The sequence below is a fragment of the Silene latifolia genome, chromosome 1 (assembly GCF_048544455.1).
Source record: "Silene latifolia isolate original U9 population chromosome 1, ASM4854445v1, whole genome shotgun sequence".
Lineage (NCBI taxonomy): Eukaryota > Viridiplantae > Streptophyta > Magnoliopsida > Caryophyllales > Caryophyllaceae > Silene > Silene latifolia.
The window spans coordinates 163,416,430-163,435,792 of NC_133526.1; the positions used below are offsets into that span (position 1 = coordinate 163,416,430).

Genomic DNA, 19,363 nt, shown 5'->3' on the forward strand with positions numbered 1-19,363 from the left:
AAAACATTCTAAACCAACCAAATACAAAAAATGTCATTAATTCACTTCTCCCTCAATCCGGAACAAACTCGATCACCCGACTATTGCCCTCTACTCGCGCCTTCTAGCCATTTTTAATGCGAAATACCGACAAACTCTAATAACCCGACAAAACAATGATGAAATAAGAATTATTCAAAGGTTTAAACAATTAACACATTTATATATTGTTTTTTTAATAAATTATCCGGCGACAGTAAGAGAAGCAGATGTACAATTTTACATGAAAGCATATCAGAATGAACTACAATTTTACATCTGGTACTCATGAAATCATTATGAAAAGCCAGCCAATCCAAAATAAGTGTTGCTTCCGAAAGTTGTCATGGTAAAGAGTAAAAGGTACGGGAGTAAGGATTCAAGAGTCTGCCATTTTATGCTCAAGACACTCTACTGAACAACAAAATAAAAGCCCTTTTTTTGCAAAAACTTACATTACAATTGATATCATGGCCGTTGCCCGCATGATGGTGTATCTTAGGAATATATTCGCTTACTATTCCAAATTCCCTTGCAAATTAGTCTGCGATAAACACATGATGTAAAAAAGTATAATCATAATCCATCTAATAACTAGTGTATACCTGTATGTCGGTAGTTTGATATAAACTGTATGTACACAAAACCTGATGCAAGCAATCACAACATAAACTGAAATTCTCCCTCCACAATGTAGCTATGCTATAAGTAGAATACTTGATTGAGAAAGTAAAGCACATCATAAATTACAGAGAGTATACATGTGATAGCAGGACAATTATTAGTAGTACAAGTGAGATAATTGAGGGATTTATGGTCGAATTTTAAGAGAAAATTAGGGTGAGCAACATTTGAATATCGCCAAACTTAATACCATTGAATTTCAGTATAATGTAATATGCTCAAGTAGTCGACAGTAAAACATTAATGTCGCATTCCACGAGTTCACTAATCAGCAAACAGTCAGAAAAGAAACCACAATTACCCCATGTTCAAAATGATTAGCTGCATATGCAGTATAATGTAATATGCTCAAATTAGGTTCTAGAATCCCAAATTAAAATTCAATAGTATTCCCTGGAGAGATGGATTTGTACATTTTGAATAGAATTATTACCTGCATATTCGGTGAATTGCGACCACCAAGACTATTACTCGCATATTCAATAGCAAAGCAAGGGAAGGATACAAGTTAAAACCAAAACTATTTTCTGGGATAGAGGGATTATAAATCAAAAGATAAATTTCATAGACCCCTACGATACTTGGATAATCAATGAACTTTGACGCACAGTAGATGATCTTAAAATGGAAATTGGTCGGCTTTGAGCTCTGCCACTATGTACTAGATTTATTATCTATCTTATTAAACATATCAATTGACATTGCTCAATCAACACACAAATATACAAGTCAAGGTATAAACTTTACAAGTGAGAGTACCTACACTACTACAAAATACTAAATAGACATCGGAGTACAGTCCACAAAAAACCAATCAAATAAACACTAATCAGGGAGAGAAACATAAGAGGCCGAAAAAACAGAGAGCTAAGTTTAAGACAATCAGAGAGTTTTTGTAACAATTGTGAACTGAAAAGTGTCAGGTTCATCTCAAATGGCAGAATTGGGGCATATTTAAGGAACCAGTGCCACTGAGAAAAGCAAATAAATAAAACGGCAGATGCGGACTACTAAGAAAATCTGATGGAAGTTAATTTCTTAGCATAAAGTACTGAATCAATCCCTCGAATTCGATCAAAGGAATAATTCATGGCAGACTCTGAGAGCATTCTAAGTCCGAATGTTTGAACAAGAGGACATATTTGGAGTATCTACACATCCAAGTAAAGGTTATAACTTTGGCAAGAGAAGAGAACACCAATACTTGATTAAACCAAGTTACACAGGTAAATGTTATAACTTAAATAGATAAATAAAATAGAGAAATGATTGAAAAAGAAAGAGACCTTGTTGCAGTTGGTCGATGAAGAAGACGCGATACTCGAGAGTCTCGGGAAGGCCTTGGGGTTGAGAAATGAGTTGGTCGGTGCATAAATAGAGCAAAGAAGTGAAGGATGTTGTCGTGTTTGTGTTTCTGCTGCCGCCTTCTACGTTTATCACTCTGTGTTGACAAAAAAATAGTTGAAACATAGACCATATTACCATAAACCCCGTAAAAGATTAATTAGCATCCATCCAAAGTGGTTCATGTAAAAGATTTCCTAACAATTCTATTTCCTAATTACCAAACAAACTAAAAACCCTAAAACAATTAAAAAAAGTTGATTAATGGGCAAAAATTAATTAAACCCATTTCATCTTAAAACATACCCAGATGACCAGATCGATATCAAATACTACCATATATATAACAAATAATTTGCTTTTAAAACTAAGAAAATAATACATATCTAATTGAGGTGAACTCTTATGTAATCATAGTCGAAAAACAATCAAGCAGGGAAACAATCGAAAAAGGTAAATAGACGAACAATTGATGATACCCTTGTAAATGAGACAAATCAAGCAACTGATTCGCAGTTCACAAGCTGATGAGATACCATATAAGGCTCACCTCCAATATAAACCCAAATTCATCAAAATTAGGGTTTTACTTTCCCCCAAAAATCAGCAATTTATTCAAATCACAATCAAATAATAAAGCACAAGATATCATTATTGTACTAATAAATAAAATTAGTAACCAAAATCAACAAAGAAATTGAAAAAAATGGGACGGAGAAGAAAGGAAAACGCATACCTGAAGCGACGATATCGGGTCAGGTAGGTGACGAATTCTGGTAAGGTGGATTTGAGGCAGATGACGGTGAACGTTGAAGGTGAATAGACCGACGGTAGGGTTGTGTCATAGTCATTGAAGGTTCTTCTCTCTCTCTCTCTAGTCTCTTCAATGTCGATGATAATAGTGTTTTTGTTTGGAGAATAGGTGATTTGCGATAAGGTTATAAGGGAGAATAGATATTGGCGCCAGGTTCCATGTTACTCCGTATTATAAAACGGCTACGGTTTAATACAGCCGTTGCCTTTGGTGTACTTTTGGCTACGGTTCTAGAGGTGGACCGTTGCCTTTTCTTTTTACTTGTATATTTGGCCACGGTTGGTTTATAATAACCGTAGCTTTTTGAAATAGGCTACGGCTAATTTTAGCGACCGTAGCCTTTTGTACTTGCCTAATGTCATTTCTCTACTAGTGAAAGATCAAAATAGAAGTAGAGGTTTCATTTCTAAATTTAAAAAGGAAGTCAAATTCCTGAAAATATAATATTAAACTTTTGACAACGAAATCATAAGTAGATCAAAGCTAGTTAGAAATTGAGCAAAGTTAAAAGTAACTCGGGTTTAGCAATTAAAAATCAATAAAAAGGAGTTATACTCGTAGGACAAAAGGATAACTAAATCAAATTTTCATTTTTTGAACTCTTAAAATAGGTAGGGTTTAGTAAAAGTAACATAAACTTTTAACGACGAACCAAAAATGGTAGTTTGAAATGTTTAGAAATTTTATGAATTGAAAAGTAACTTAGATATCATGAAAACAAGATACGCTAAGAGGGTTCAAACTTAACCAACAAAAGAGATATGATGAACTTCCTAGGAGAAGAGTTGAAATCGAATCTACAAGGATATCAAAGATTGAATTTCATAGGTTAACATCAAATTCTAAAGGAGGAGCAAGCATAAACGAGGAAGAGAGGTATGAACGGAAACACTTATGGTCAAAGAGGACGGGAAATTAGGCAACAAGGAAACACTAGATACTTAAATCTCGAACAACAAAGTCATCCTGAACGGTTCCGAAAACTTCCTAACCACAAAACTCATAACCACATAACTCCCAAGCATTTCCTCAAAATACCCACACTTTACTCTTATGCTACCCCGTGGGTCAAGTAACTCCACCATAATTGTGATTCCATAACTCTCAAATATAAATCATCTATAAACGATTTCCACGAAAGATCAAAACTACTAAAACAGTTACACACCTAACCAACTATCGACCACTAGGAGTTCTCACTATAGTAAAATCCTCAATCAAAGGTCAAAATCTTAAGGTCTTCATACTTTCTAACACTCCAAACCAAAATCTTATTCACACCCGAGTCCACAAGCATAGATGATCGCATTCCCCAAATCATAAAGACCACCAACCAAAAGTAAATAGGTTTGTCATACAATTTTTCCTACCCAACTCAACTCAAGTTCCACTTATCCAATTTTGACGAAATCAAGGTTCACAAAGAATCCTCAAAGAGCATCTCACTCACTCTACAACATAGCCAACAATGCCATCACTCCACTAAAGAGACAAAGAGTAATAACTAGGTCAAGAAATGATAGGAAATTTCAAGGGGATACATGAACATGACGAGGTGTGAGATTAAAGGAGTCAATAGTAAAGGTAACTAGTTAACACCAATAAGAGACATTAGAATTAGAGAGGTATTCAAGGCAAGGAAACGACAAGTAAACTTTTATACTTAAGAAATAAATCCAATCAAGTATGAACGAAGGGAAGGAAGATGATTAAAGGTACGAGGGGGATTTTAGGGCTTAAACCACACACTTTCTAAGACTTAAGGTTCTCTCTAACAAGGTCACACCTATTAGGATATGGTGCCTTCATAACAAAACGACCAAATTCCAAAACGAGGGTCAAGGCAATTCATCTCATTCCTTATATGCAAGTCTCTCTTAAAGGGTTACACCTCTATGACTGATCAAGGTAAAAATAAACGCTCGCTTAAGGGTTGATACATTGGTTAGACTCATTGTTCACCTATCCTATCACGTATTAGGATATCCCTAAAGTAAGTCTACCACTCAAGTATAACAACGTCTCTTTATCTCAAGTTCTCGACACAACCTCGATGTTTTAAAAACCAAAGAACGAATTAACAAAGACTTCTCAACAAAATCCTCAAGGGACAACTAATATCAAATCACATCACCATTCTATACGGGATCATTAACATCAAAAATGGGTTTTCTTCCAAATTCATATCCTAAACTTATCTCATTTTTACTCCTAAGGTAACGACACTCAACCTACTAAGCTTTCAAATCCCAAACATAAACAACGAAGCCAAGTTCTATAATTTTAATCACATAGGCAACTCATTCCTAACACAAAGAATCCACCAATAATTTACACTCACTTGTCCAAGGGACTAGGTATAAGAATCACTAAGTATGTCTCATCACATTACCTAAGTCTTTCTAACATCACGACCTCTCAAAACCGGGGTTAAGGGTCGAACACAAACAAACTCCACAAAAGTTAAATTATCCGACCAAAGTTAACATTCCATAAGGCAAAGATGAAGGGGTACAAGAGGGCTCTTATAAGGGGAAAAGGTACAAAGACATCTTCCAGGATATGGGATAAGAGTTGCGAAAGGTATAGAAACACAAAGATAAGGGAATGTGACAAGGTGCTCGAAGAGAGGGAGGTATCTTTAAGACGGTAAAGAAATCCTTCAAGATAAAGAGATCCACAAGCAAGATGTTATGGAAGGAGAAGTAAAAACGAAGGATAAGTCGAGTGAGTACTAAACTAGTTCCCAAGGTTAAGCAAAAGAGAGCTTATGAAGGAAAGGATGAGCATCACAGGATAAAAGTAAGGAAAGGTGGATCAATGATAGGAAACACACCCATAACGGTGTCGGGAGGAATGGCGGTTCCGACTTGATTCTCGACAAGAGTGACTCTTCTTGGCTCGGCTTCCGGAGCATGAGGGAGAGGAGGAGGGATAGTCTTCTTCTCGGGGCAATTCCTGAAGAGATGTCCGGGCTTCTTGCAATGGTAACACTTCAAGGGCATAGCATAGCATCCAATCCCGGGGTGATAAGTTTGCCCACACTTGAAGCACTTGCGGTTCTCCTTAAGCCTATTAGTAGATGTAGGTACTTGTCCTTTCGGCTCTTGCACTATTGGCTCTTGTCCTCCATGGTCTTGTACTCCTTGTCCTTAGACTCTCGGCACCAACCTCTTCTTGCTAGGATATGACGAGGATGAGGGCACAGATGGCCTCTTGCCACGGCGGTTAGAGCGACGATTAACTTGAGCATTAGCATTCCGTTGATTCCGAAGAATTAGAGTAAGGGCTTCCATGATAGTATTCTCCACCTTGGTTGGTCGTACCATCTTCTCAAGACACCAAAAGAGTCAACCATGTTAGCACCTAACAAATAGCATGCACAAAGAGACTACCAACTTAGGTCCTTAGTCCTACCCATCTCTCATTCATTATTCAAGGTCAAGTTCAAGGTTAAGTTCGGGGTACACGTGTGTGCGTCGGGAGCAACATATGCTCTGATACCAACTGTGACACCCCTCGATAGGGCAACAAAATTAAAGCGGAAAATACGAGATTTTTAAAACCTTTAAAAGCTTAAAGTGCGAAATCCACCATAAGTGATCGAACAAAAATGAAAAGAAAGATAATTAAGTTTTACAATTAAAAACAAGGTTCGTTGGGGAAAAGATATCCCACGAATAAACACAAGTCTAACGATAGGTGAGTCTAAGAAAACGATAGCTAAGGTCCAAGGGTCAACGTTCTCGCTAGCTCACACGTCATCCCCATAATCTGCATCACAAACCTGTCATTCATGTAAACATGAACGCCACAGTCAGTGGGGAGTAACTCAGGGTTCTCCCAGCCACCATATGTCGAAATGCACATAAGCAAGAACTTAATTAAACATATCGATCATGCATCATACTTGAATAATATGAACAAGGGAATATAACGATAATCATAACGATATAGGCATGTTGCATTCTTAATGAGATAGGCATCGAATCATATGAAGAAAGTAAATAACGGATCAATTAAATAGAAAATACATGGATGGAAACCAATAGCCATTCCTTTGAAAACCTCTTAACAACCATAGCACGGGACGTGGCTACTAATGTCACATTCATACTTATGGCTTACATCTCACCATAAGAACGGATGGGAACATCAATCCCGGCGATCATATCGCAACTAGGGGCTTGCATCTCACCACTAGTATCCGATAGGACCAAGACTCTCACAAACAAGCATAGAAGACGTGCACTCTCGTATATAAGAACACACCAATGACCGTAACAAGCAAGACATTTACAAAGGCTTGACTCAAAACAAGACAAACCTGTAGACTCCAACCTCCTGGTAGGACGACGATCATAATACGGTCCTAGTCTAAATCGCCGACTCTCGGGATGGACGACACCCGATTCGACATACAATCCCAAATCGTATCCAAGACTCGATCCATGACACCTAGCCGTGCCCCAAGGTCGAGTAACCCCAAATCGGAACCATGGTACCTATCCGTACCCCAAGGTCCGAAGAGGCGGAAGGAAGATAGCCCAACTCGGAAACAATGGCACATAATCGTGACCCAATGTCCGAGGGCAAATAAATAAGGAATGTCGAGTAGTCACACAATGTAAACCGTCACACTCCGGTCACAAATACGAGTAACAATGATTGCACAAACATAACGTAAACAATTCATGTGAAGCATGTATGAACATAAGAGTATAATGATTACCAGTGCTGCTCTGCCGGCACTGGGCACCTGCTGCCCCCACCGGGAGGATTCATGCTAGGTGAAACAAGGCCAAAAATAGAAGTAGGTGTATTCTCTGCCGGTCCACCTGCTGCCGCCCACCGGCAGGGATACAAGCCAAGGTAAAACAAAGCCAAAAAGGCCGAAAGTGTATTCTCTGCCGGTCCACCGCCACCCCACCGGCAGGGGATACAGGTCAAGGTAAACAAGGTCAACATATGCTCAATGTGTATTCTCTGCCGGCTGACCGGCTGCCGGCCCACCGGCAGGGAATACACCCTATAGCCAAAAGTTCAACTTTGCACATTACGTATTCTCTGCCGGTTGACCGGCTGCCGGCCCACCGGCAGGGAGTTCACCCTATAATAAAAGACATCAAACTCGCATATACTCGCTGCCGGTTGGGTAGGCCGGCTGCCGGCCCACCGGCAGGGGATCACTGAACACGAAAAACTCATCAAACATCCATCTAAAGTCTTCCAAATTCAACCATCTTTCATTCAATCATTTCATACTTCTCTAATATGATGAATACTCGGTAAATTTAGCATGTTAGGATAATTTAAACATATGACATCAATTATGAACCTTAAAATAAGATAGCATGTCAACCAAACATATGAAAATGCTCATAAAACCACTTCATTCAACATAACAATGGAATGAAACATGAAAGTTACCAACTTTAACATTTGTATGCATCCAACCACACATAAAACACACAAATTTGACATGTAAGTCGAGTAACCCATCACCGTTACCTTTTAGCTCTTAATCTCTATTGTAATCGTCTCACAAGCAAGAATCCACTTCCGGGTCAACTAAACTTTCTCCTAAACATAAGAAAACACCAAATAAGACTAAAAATCGAAACTAGAAAAAGGGTACCATAGAGAGGATGGCTCGACAGCCCCAATAATGGAGGAAAGTCGGATCTTTTCTTACCTAGAAAGAAGGAGGGCGATGAGAGGAAGAGATAGGCGCGAAAATCACTTAGTTTGGATAAGAATTGAGCAAGTTATGGTGATTTTAGGGTTGAGAGAAAAGGGTTAACAATGGTGGAGAGGTTGTTGGGGGAAATTTCAGAAATTAGAATGAGGGAGATGAAGTTGTGAGGTGTTAGGTGAGGGTTTTATGAAAAGAAAAGAGAAGGAGAAAAGGCCCATAAGTTATAAAAAGCCCAACAGCTCAAATTGAGTCGGTATACACTAGAAGTTTCGTCTCAAGCCCACTACAACTCAAGACGGGGATTATTATTATTATTATTATTATTATTATTATTATTATTATTATTATTATTATTATTATTATTATTATTATCCGACCAAAATATTTATTTCACATAACTTAAGCTTTAAAAATATAATATTTATAAAAAAAATCATGTTTAATAATGAAATCAATTAAATTAAATAATTTAAAATATAAATAAGACAATAGAACGGTTAATTAAATTATATTTGCCAAAATGGAAAATTCGCGGGTGTTACACCCTCCAAGCTAGGCTACCGTTAGCCAAAGTCCTCAACCATTTCAGGTCGAGATAGTATTCACGGTCCATAGTGGGCACTGGGGTAACTAGAGGCACGTACTCCGAAGAAGCCTCGAAAGAGGTTAGCTTTTCAGCTAACCGAGTGGCGATAGAGCCACAACTCAAGTACCGGGTAGAGGCAGTGGCCATCAAGGCAAGGGCGGCACAAACCATGGAAGGAGCATTGAAGACCACTTTCCTGGTCCGCTCCGGGTTCAAGTAAGACATCAGAAGTAACACCTCATGGTTGTTCGACCATCGATATCCTTTACATGTCATAAAGGAGGTTTGAAAGAGAACGAAGAAAGACCCTCAAAGTAACATGCTGAACGTCATTAATCAGCATGTTGCTTGAGGTAGGAGCTGGTTTCCCGGTCAGACAAGGCATTAGGCGGCATACACCGCACTCAGCTGGGATATCGGTGATGGAGTCCTTGGGAGGCTTGGCCAAGCCAAGGTGAGAAGCAAATTGGTCCATAGAAAGCAAGAAACTAGTGTTCATCAACCGAAATTCAACGGTCTGGCCAGCGGGGTCATAGATAAAGGAGCTCATAAACTCCAAGGTGAGAAAAGGATAAGAGTGTTTCCTCAGCCTATACAAACCCATGAGGCCCAAGGTCTCAAAAATGTGACGGACATCCGTCTCTATCTCCAACTCCTCCAACAAAGTAGTGTCTATACACCTCGTAGGTCTCATTTTGCGTTTTTGTAAGGCTACAAAACGCTCCCTCTGCTTGAAATCGACAAAAACAACTGAAGGGTATTCTGGAACTGCGGGTACCACAGGTCCACTCCCTTCCCCCATCTCAGGTGGATTACCCCTCCCCCGTTTACTTTGGCGGGTTCCAAGGTTCAGTCTCGGCATCTGCTTTAGGCATATGTTCAAACGACTTGTATAAACATGCAAACATTTACTTCACGTAATTTAAATTCAACATACTCAGTTAGGCACACCAATTTATCAACAACTTTCAGCATGTGAAGCACATAATTTATGCCGTTAACTTTGAATATTAAGCTAAGTACACACGTTCACCAGCAGTTTCCAAAATTTGACATACAAGCTCAGATTATTACTACTCATAAGCCATAGTTGTGAAAGAAATTATCATGGTGATTACATATGCTCATCAAATTCGAATATCCTAGCATGATTCTAAAGGTTGTTCCAAACACACTTCTAATCACATGTGAGGCATTCTTACTAGTTCATGAAAAAGAATAACTTATAACATATCATCATCACCTTCATATTATGTCCAACAACGCAACTAAAATTTTCAGACGGTCTTTACAGCTGTGATAATTTGGGCATATTTTCATCAATTATTATCTCTATTATCATATTGAAGTTAAATCTTCACTTAAACAATCATGTACCACACCAAATTCCAATTATAAATCACGAATTCCCACTTGAGGCACTTTTAAGACGGAGTTTTAAGACAACTTTCTAAGGTAAAATCATCCAAAATCTATCCTTCTACATGATATAAACGATACATAGGGCTCAATTCTACCATCTAACCATTGTAAAACAACCAAAAATCAATTTCAATTTTTTTTTTTGGAAACCCTAGAAATTTCGGTTTCAAATTTTGCAATTTCTAATCTAATTTTCAGCAATTAGTCACCAACAAACATGGAAAGGAGGCATGTGAATCATATTTCAACTATCAAAAGCAACAACCTACCCATGTGAATCGAAAATTTCAGATTATTTCACTATTCTAACACATTCAAAGCAATAAATCGTATAAATTAGGGAGAAAAGCATACCTTGATTGATTAACAAAGTAAAGAAACGAAATTATGCAAAGAAATTAACCCAAGAATCACCACTAACCCAAGGGTATGAGAGGATTTGAGAGGAAATAAGGGTTTGAGTAGTTTAGGTGTTTCGAAATATAGGGGAATAAGAAGAAGAAATAGAAAGATTAGGGGTTTTAAGAAACCCGTAGGATTTACTGTACAGTAACCTACTCGATCGAGTGCCCAGGGTACTCGATCGAGTACCACCCTACTCGATCGAGTAGGAGCTATTTCGTCGAGTATCTGTAGGAAATTTCCCCACATCCCGACGCCATAGCTTCCTAACTAGATCGAGTGAGGTCTACTCGGTCAAGTAAGCACTCACACTCGGTCAAGTATAGTTAAGTACTCGGTCAGAAGTACGAAGTAACTTGAAGATTCCTGCAAAACAACATTGTGTGTCGATTCCAAACTTAGTTCGGAATTGGCACGAATTGTCATACTCCATCACGTATTACAACCATTATCGCGCAAAATGCAATCCTTCAACAACTAAGAGACACGTCACATTACGCTATACAAGTTACCCAACTCGGTTTACCTGCCACCGAATTATTTATGAACCTAATCATGCCATCATATTACACTTAAACTTACTTTACTTGTTACTACTAAACTCGTGTTCACTTCAATTTGAAACATATAATTAACATCAATTCTTCCTTTCACTCATCACATAAATACATACTTTTCAAACAAATTACTCAATCATGTCTTACATTCTATCATAAGCAATTCATCTTGCACGAATCAAACATTACGCAGCGGAAAATTTTCAACCAACAAGTAAGGCATAAACGCATTACTATATGATATGTCTCGAATTATAACTCAACTATACTATAACTATCATCATAGTAATTACTGTGGATTTATAAACTCGTATATGACTCCCGTCATCATTAACTTATAGCAAACACCTACGTGTTCACTATTCATGTCACAACATTCAATTCCACATTTTCACGCATCTCTGGCACATAAACTTTCGTCACATATCTCATAACTATCGTACAAGCTCACTAATCGTTCCAAAAACTCCGCTAATTTCACCAACGATTACTATACGCGGCCCAAATACCACTATCACACCCCTATTAATTCCAACAAGGACTTAACCGGAGGTAGCTCCGGCACAATTAACATGCATATCACACATAGACACACGGACTCCACATTCCCATACCATGTGACTGGCTTAAGTGTCATGGGGCCAAGATTTTGAAATGAGGGCGCCTACTCACCCAAAACCTAGCATCAGCTGGGGCTCCCAGTACACATACACCAGGTTCATTTTATTAGACTCTCTACGTTCAGTAAATTCATTTGTTACAGGTTCCAAAATCGTCGCTCTGATACCACTTTGTAACACCCCCATATTTAGAGGAGCCTTAACTAGGCTTTCCTTAGGATATAAGGGCGTTACCCTCTCGGTTGCCCGAGGATAGTAATAATCAAATGTCGATAAAAGAACTATTAAGTTATATTACAAGCGATTTAAACCAATAAACAATAAAAAGATACAACTCAAAGACTACTCGCTATGACCATCATATCTCGTGAGGACTCATCCCTGCCCGGACTCCAGCTATCAACAACATCAACAGCTGCTAAGACCGACTGCTCACCATAAGGGATCACGGCAGACACATAACAAACAAACAACCACACAAGGTCAGTACTGAGATCAGACACATCAATAACAACTACAACTATCAACACAATACGATGCTATCGGACTCACACACACAATCACGATAATCCAACCAACCTCTGTCACTAACTGTCCACTGGACTAGTCCTGCCAGTGGGGGACCGCAGCCGTACCCACCAAATCCCCGCTCATCATACCGAGCGATAACCCTGTCCATTAATGTGCACATCCCCTTCCGTGGCGGGTTCCACGAAGGGCAAAACTAGGGCGTGAAGCCACTCCCGCAAGTGACCTCACTCAGCCGAGACATATCTCGAGAACCAGAGACAACAACCACCATCACAACCACAGCCGTCACAACACAATTACGATACTAAGCAATCACAAAACAAACACAATGACCGACACGCTAGACCATCTACAGAAACTAAGTAGGCGAACCTACCTTTAAGCAACTGCAACCAATCCATGCCAACATATGACATACCCAGCAATCAAGCAACGCCTATAAGCACAACACAATTATCTATTACTACCAAGCAAACCCTATTTGCAAAGAACAAGGACACGGATGATGATTATGACATACCTATTAGGGGGAAAACTCAGCAAGAGACCGCTACCCGACACAAGTGACGCTCTCCTAAGGCACAAGGATCTTCCAAAGGCTTCCATGGAGGTTTTGAGGTGAAGGGAAGGGAAAGAGGCGACTGAAGGATAGAAGGAAAGTGGCGGAAGTGATTTGCGGATTTAACAAAACGCGATATAAAACCCTCGCTGAAAACTCGGTACTCGATCGAGTACCCAACATACTCGATCGAGTGGCCCCCTACTCGATCGATTAACCTAGCTACTCGATCGAGTAGCCTCTACTATATCGAGTACCACTCTTAACACGTAACCTAAGATGATATTGGCACTCACTTCCAAGGCTATTCCCGCTCCCAAGGTCAGTCAACGCTGGTCAAAGGGTCTCTAAAAGGGCGGGTATTACATAAATAGACAATGTTCGATCGTTTAAAGAAAGTACTCGATCGACCTATTATTTGATCCAAAACCACTCGATCGACTAGTAAAGTACTCGATCGAGTAATATCTAACTTCAGCAGCCCATATTATCGTTAGTTCAGCTTTGACTTGTCCTTTTTAGCTCCCGAAACGGCTTCACGCATCCCGAGACAGCAATATTTCCGCTCCAAATTCACTCTTCCTCCAAATGCATGCAAAACGGACGATAAACGGCTTGATTTCACTACTTTCTGGTCCATTCCTACAAATAAGACAAAACAAACCAAAGTAGCATATTCGAGGCATTTCGTAGCATAAAACTACGATAATAGCATGGAAATATGTGCATAAAAAGGCCAAAAAGGACTATATAAAATGCACGTATCAGTCACCCACTGCGAACTCGATGTCCCTGCGGTGCAAATCTGCATAACTCTTTTGTCGAACTTGAGCTGCTTTCATATTTTGACGAATCAGACGAACTTGCTCAATCATATCTTGCACCATCTGTGGTCCTAAAACCACTGCCTCTGCACTATCGTCCTAACAAACTGGGCTCCTGCACTTCCTGCCATACAAAGCCTCGAACGGTGCCATCCCAATACTGGTGTGATAGCTGTTGTTGTAAGAAAATTCAATCAAGTCCAACCTATATTCCCAACTCCCACCGAACTCCATGGCAAAAGCCCTCAACATGTTCTCCAAAGTCTTGATAGTCCTCTCAGTCTGACCATCTGTCGCTGGATGAAAAGTTGTACTCATCTTTAAGGTCGTTCCAATCAAATCCCGCAACTCCTGCCAAAACCGTGATATAAACCTCGCATCTCGATCCGACACTATATCCTTAGGCACACCATGTAACCGAACCACATGCTTTTTGTAACCCAAAGCTAGTTGTATCTTGGTCCAAGTATCCTTCATCGGAATGAAGTGAGCTGACTTAGTTAAACGATCGACGATCACCCAAATCATATTGTTACCTTGCTGTGTCCTTGGTAACCCCACTATAAAGTCCATAGATATCGAATCCCACTTCCACTCGGGTACCTCAAGTGACTGAATCTTGCCTTGCGATCTTCGTTGCTCACCCTTTACTCTCTAGCATGTCAGACACCTAGCCACGAGCTCGGCCACATCCCTCTTCATATTAGGCCACCAAAACGTTTTCTTGAGATCCTTATAAAGCTTGTCACCTCCTGGGTGAACTGAATAAGGAGTGAAATGAGCCTCTATCATGATTACTCTCCTCAAATCTGCATCATTAGGAACACACCATCTCCCATAAAAACGAACATTCCCATGTGTATGGATAGAAAACCTGGAAACAGTGCCACTCTCCATCCTTGACTTCCATTCTTGGATCTTTGGATCAAGCTTTTGTTTCCTCTTTATATCATCATACAAGTCTGGCTCGTCGTCAAGTCCCCTATGGTATCCCCTTTCCTAATCATGTGGATTCCCATCTTGGACATCTCATCCCTCAGCTTCAGCAAAGACATAGCTGTACACAACGAATGAACACTCTTCCTACTCAAGGCATCTACCACGACATTGGCCTTATCTTCATGATAGATGATCTTCATGTCATAGTCTCCAATAAGCTCCATCCATCGTCTCTGTCGCATGTTAAGCTCTTTATGAGTGTAGATATACTTCAGACTCTTATGATCTGAAAACACCTTAAAAGTTGTCCCATAAAGATAGTACCTCCAAATCTTAAGAGCAAAAACAACTGCACCCAACTCCAAATCATGAGTAGGATAGTTCTCCTCCTACGGCTTCAGATGCCTCTACGCATAAGCTATAACCTTCCCATTCTGCATCAAAACACATCCCAAACCATTCTTTGAAGCATCAGTGTATACTTCAAAGTTCCCGCTTCCCTCAGGTAGGGCTAAGATAGGAGATGTGGTCAAACGCTCCTTTAAGGTCTGGAACGCCATCTCACAACTCTCATCCCACCGAAATCTGGTCTCTTTTCTCATCAAAGTTGTCATAGGCCTCGCGATTGTAGAAAAGTCTTTCACAAACCTCCTGTAGTAGCCAGCTAAACTCAAGAAACTCCGAATCTCAGCAACATTCTTTCGTGATTCCCACTTGGTCACTACCCCAATCTTGCTAGGATCCACCTATACACCCTCTTTAGATATCACGTGACCCAGAAAAGCCATCTTCTCTAGCCAAAACTCGCACTTGGATAACTTGGCATAAAGCTGATTATCTCGCAAAGATTGTTCACCGTGACATGATTCAGCTCTCTATAGTCGATGCATAGTCTCATGCTCCCATCTTTCTTTTTCACAAACAACACTGGTGCTCCTTACGGTGACACACTAGGCCGGATATACCCCTTGTCTAATAGGTCATGTAACTGTTTCGTCAACTCTTCCTGTTCTTTTGGTGTCATACGGTACAATGCTTTAGATATAGGACATGTCCCCGGTTTGAGCTCCACATTGAAGTTGATATCTCTCTTAGGTGGTAACCCCGGTATCTCACCAACCACATGTATATCAAATGCTGTCAGCTGCTCCGTACGTCTATCTCTCACTTGGCAAAGAATCAAGGGACACTTCTTTCTCAAACATGACTTTAAAGTCATTAAAACGATGAACTTACACTTTGGCCTCACAACAGACCCCTTATAAGACACTCTGACACCCTTGGGACCCTTCAAAGACACTTTTTTTTGTCGGCAATCTATCTTAGCATCATACTTACCCAACCAGTCCATCCCGACGATGACCTCAAACCCATCCATAGGAAACTCTAACAAGTTGACCGGTAAATCTACCTCCCCTACTGATGTGACCATAATTGGCGCGTATTTAGCCCCCGAATTACCCTTGTTTCCATGCTTTTTAGTACTTATTTGGGTCATTTCTTATCTTTAGTTCTTTGTTTTGCATATTCTTTGAGATTTTGATCCCTTGGTAGGAAAGGAGTAAGAATCTTGCATTTTCATGGCAAATCGAGACTAAATTGATCAAATTCAATGACCAAGCATCAAGGAGAGACAAGATTAGAAGGCCTTTGTACATATCATAGTAGAAAAGCAATGTTGAGAAAAGATCCTTGAGTCCCCAAGGAAATCCCCAAGGAATTTATGAAGAAAAGGGAAGAAAAGAAGAAGTTACCACGCTGACTGACAATCCGAGCGGATTGTCAACAATCCGCCCGTCCCCCCTTGCACAATCCGAGCGTCCCCAGTGAATCGCTCGGATTCCCCTCAGCAATCCGCCCGGATTCCCCAGAATCCGCTCGGATTCCATCGCCCAAATCCGGCCGTCCCAACCTTAATCCGCCCGGATTCCTTCACAGCACGGGTTGTCTTCTTCAAGCTACGAAAAGAGAAGCCCTTCTCTCCAAAAATACCGGCTTCTCCTTGCTCAACTTAAAAAGTGTAATTACTAGTTTAGCCCTTAGTTAACCCTAATGCATCCTCCCTAATTTTCACTATAAATACCCCATTAGTCTAATTAGAGGAGCATGTTATTCTTATCAATAATTAGTGTAGTTAATATCAATCAAATCTCTCTTCAATATTGTAATCAAGTATTAATCAAGTTTTAATCCAAGTTTTAGTTCTTTAATCTCTCTTTTGTTCATCCTTTATTTTTGGGTAATTGAAGATTATTTGGGTTATTATTGGGAGATTGACAACCTCTCAATCTAGCATTCAAGTACTTCTATTATTCTTGCTTTATTATTGGAATCATTAGTAGGTATAATCTCTTAATCCCTTTTTAATTATTGTTAATTACTTTTATTTATTCATCATGTTTCATATTGTTGGTATGATTGACAACCTTGCTAGCATGATCAACATGATAATGAGTGAGTAGTCTCTTAGCTAGGGTTAATGGGTGATTAGGGGAAACCAACATGGGGAATGATTCATGCTTAAATCAATATGCTTTCATATCTTATTTGCTTGCTTGTTTTGATCTCAACTCATGCACATGTTATATTTGATGAAATGCTAAACCTATGAATCCTTGCATTTACTATCATCTCCTATCTTTTCAATGAGACTTGTAAGACATAACCCAACTCGAGTCTCATTAGACCATGCATGTTGTTGAGTAGGGAAGATTAAGTCGACTTGTAGGTGTTGTACAATCTAATCGATTCGGCTCCGGGACCCAAACTTTCCTAGGATTGTAAGATATAACCCAACTCAATCCATCACAACAATAATTGCTTGCTTATAATTTGAGAACATGTTTGTATGATCATATCCCATGATTCCCCTATGACCCCATGACACCCTAGTGCCTTTTATCAATTGTTTACACCCCTTTAATTCATCTTGCTTGTTTATTTTCATTGTTATTCTAGTTTAGTAACCTTCTACATCAACCCAATTTGTGACACCCCTTAGACACCACTAGTTACAATAGAAATCTCATTTCAACTCTCGTCCCTTGGGATCCGACCTTTACTTGCCTCTTTACTAATTGTAGAGTTGCTTGTTAAGCTATAAATTGTGTTTTGATTCGACCGTGACCAACGACCACATCTATTTACTTGTGAATACGAAACGGACCGATCAAAAAATGGCGCCGTTGCCGGGGACGGTGTTTGTTTGATTTAGATTTCCTTTTTGTTATTAGTTGTGTCTTTCTTCGCCTTGAGGAAGTAAAAATCCTCAAGGTTTTTTCTAATTGTTTTTGAGTTGTTTGATATTTTGCATGTCTAGAAGGTTACAAAGTGATTTGTTACCTTTTGACCGTGAAATCGAAAGAACCTTGACGAACAATAGGAGACTTGTTAGGAGGAATTTGAGAGGTGTTAGTGAAGTTGTTCAACCCACTAGTGAGTTTGTCAATCCTTTCGCAATAGAAGGAGAAGAAAACCCATTACACAATACCCCACAAAATCCACCTACAATGCCAAAATTCTCGTCACACTCCGTACCCACCGAGGAGAATCTACCAAATGGTACTCCTACACCGCAACATCTCACCGGAAATTTTATTGCCAAGTCCGCCTTCATCCAACTAGTTGAGAGGAGCCAATTCGGGGGAATGCCTAGTGAGGACCCTCATTCTCATATGGAAACCTTTTGCGATTATTGTGATGCTATCTCTCAAACGGGCGTGACTCAAGACCAAATTAGATGGGTCTTATTTCCTTTTTCCTTAATCGGCACCGCAAAGCAATGGTTGAAGGGCCTTGATAAGGCCACCCTTGGAATAGATTCTTGGAAGAAGTTGGCTCTAGCTTTCTACAAAATATTCTACCCACCGGAAAAGACCAACATGCTAAGAGCTCAAATTACGGGTTTTAAGCAAAGGGATGAAGAGTCTTTGTATGAAGCTTGGGAGCGGTTCAAGGGAATTTGTCGCTCATGTCCTCACCATGGACTTAGCGAATGGTTTTTGGTGCAACAATTTTGGAATGGTTTATATGAAGATTCTAGGAACATTCTCAATATGGGATCGAATGGGATGTTCACCGAGGTTGATGACAACCAAACTTGGAGCAAAATTGAAGAGATGGCAATCCACAATTCACAATATAGTAGGCCTCGCAAGGCTACTAGAGGAGGAAAGTATGAAGTGGACGCCGTTACTCAATTAGGTGCCCAACTAAGCTCCCATATCGATACAATCAACTTGAAGTTTGAACAAGCTATGGCTAGACTCGAAAACTCAAAATCATCGAAGCATCATGTCAATGCCATGACGGCCTCCTCATCAATCCCAAGTGGGATATGTGAGAATTGTGGAACTTTGGGTCATG

At 39.8% G+C, this 19,363-nt stretch overlaps 1 non-coding gene across 1 annotated transcript; it reads right to left on the reverse strand.

The window, feature by feature from the left end:
- Nucleotides 1-18,879: 18,879 nt before the first annotated feature.
- Nucleotides 18,880-18,986, reverse strand: LOC141618174 (small nucleolar RNA R71). Its single transcript, XR_012531323.1, has one exon. It is a non-coding gene; the product is annotated as a small nucleolar RNA R71 (small nucleolar RNA).
- Between the last annotated feature and the right edge of the window lie 377 nt (nt 18,987-19,363).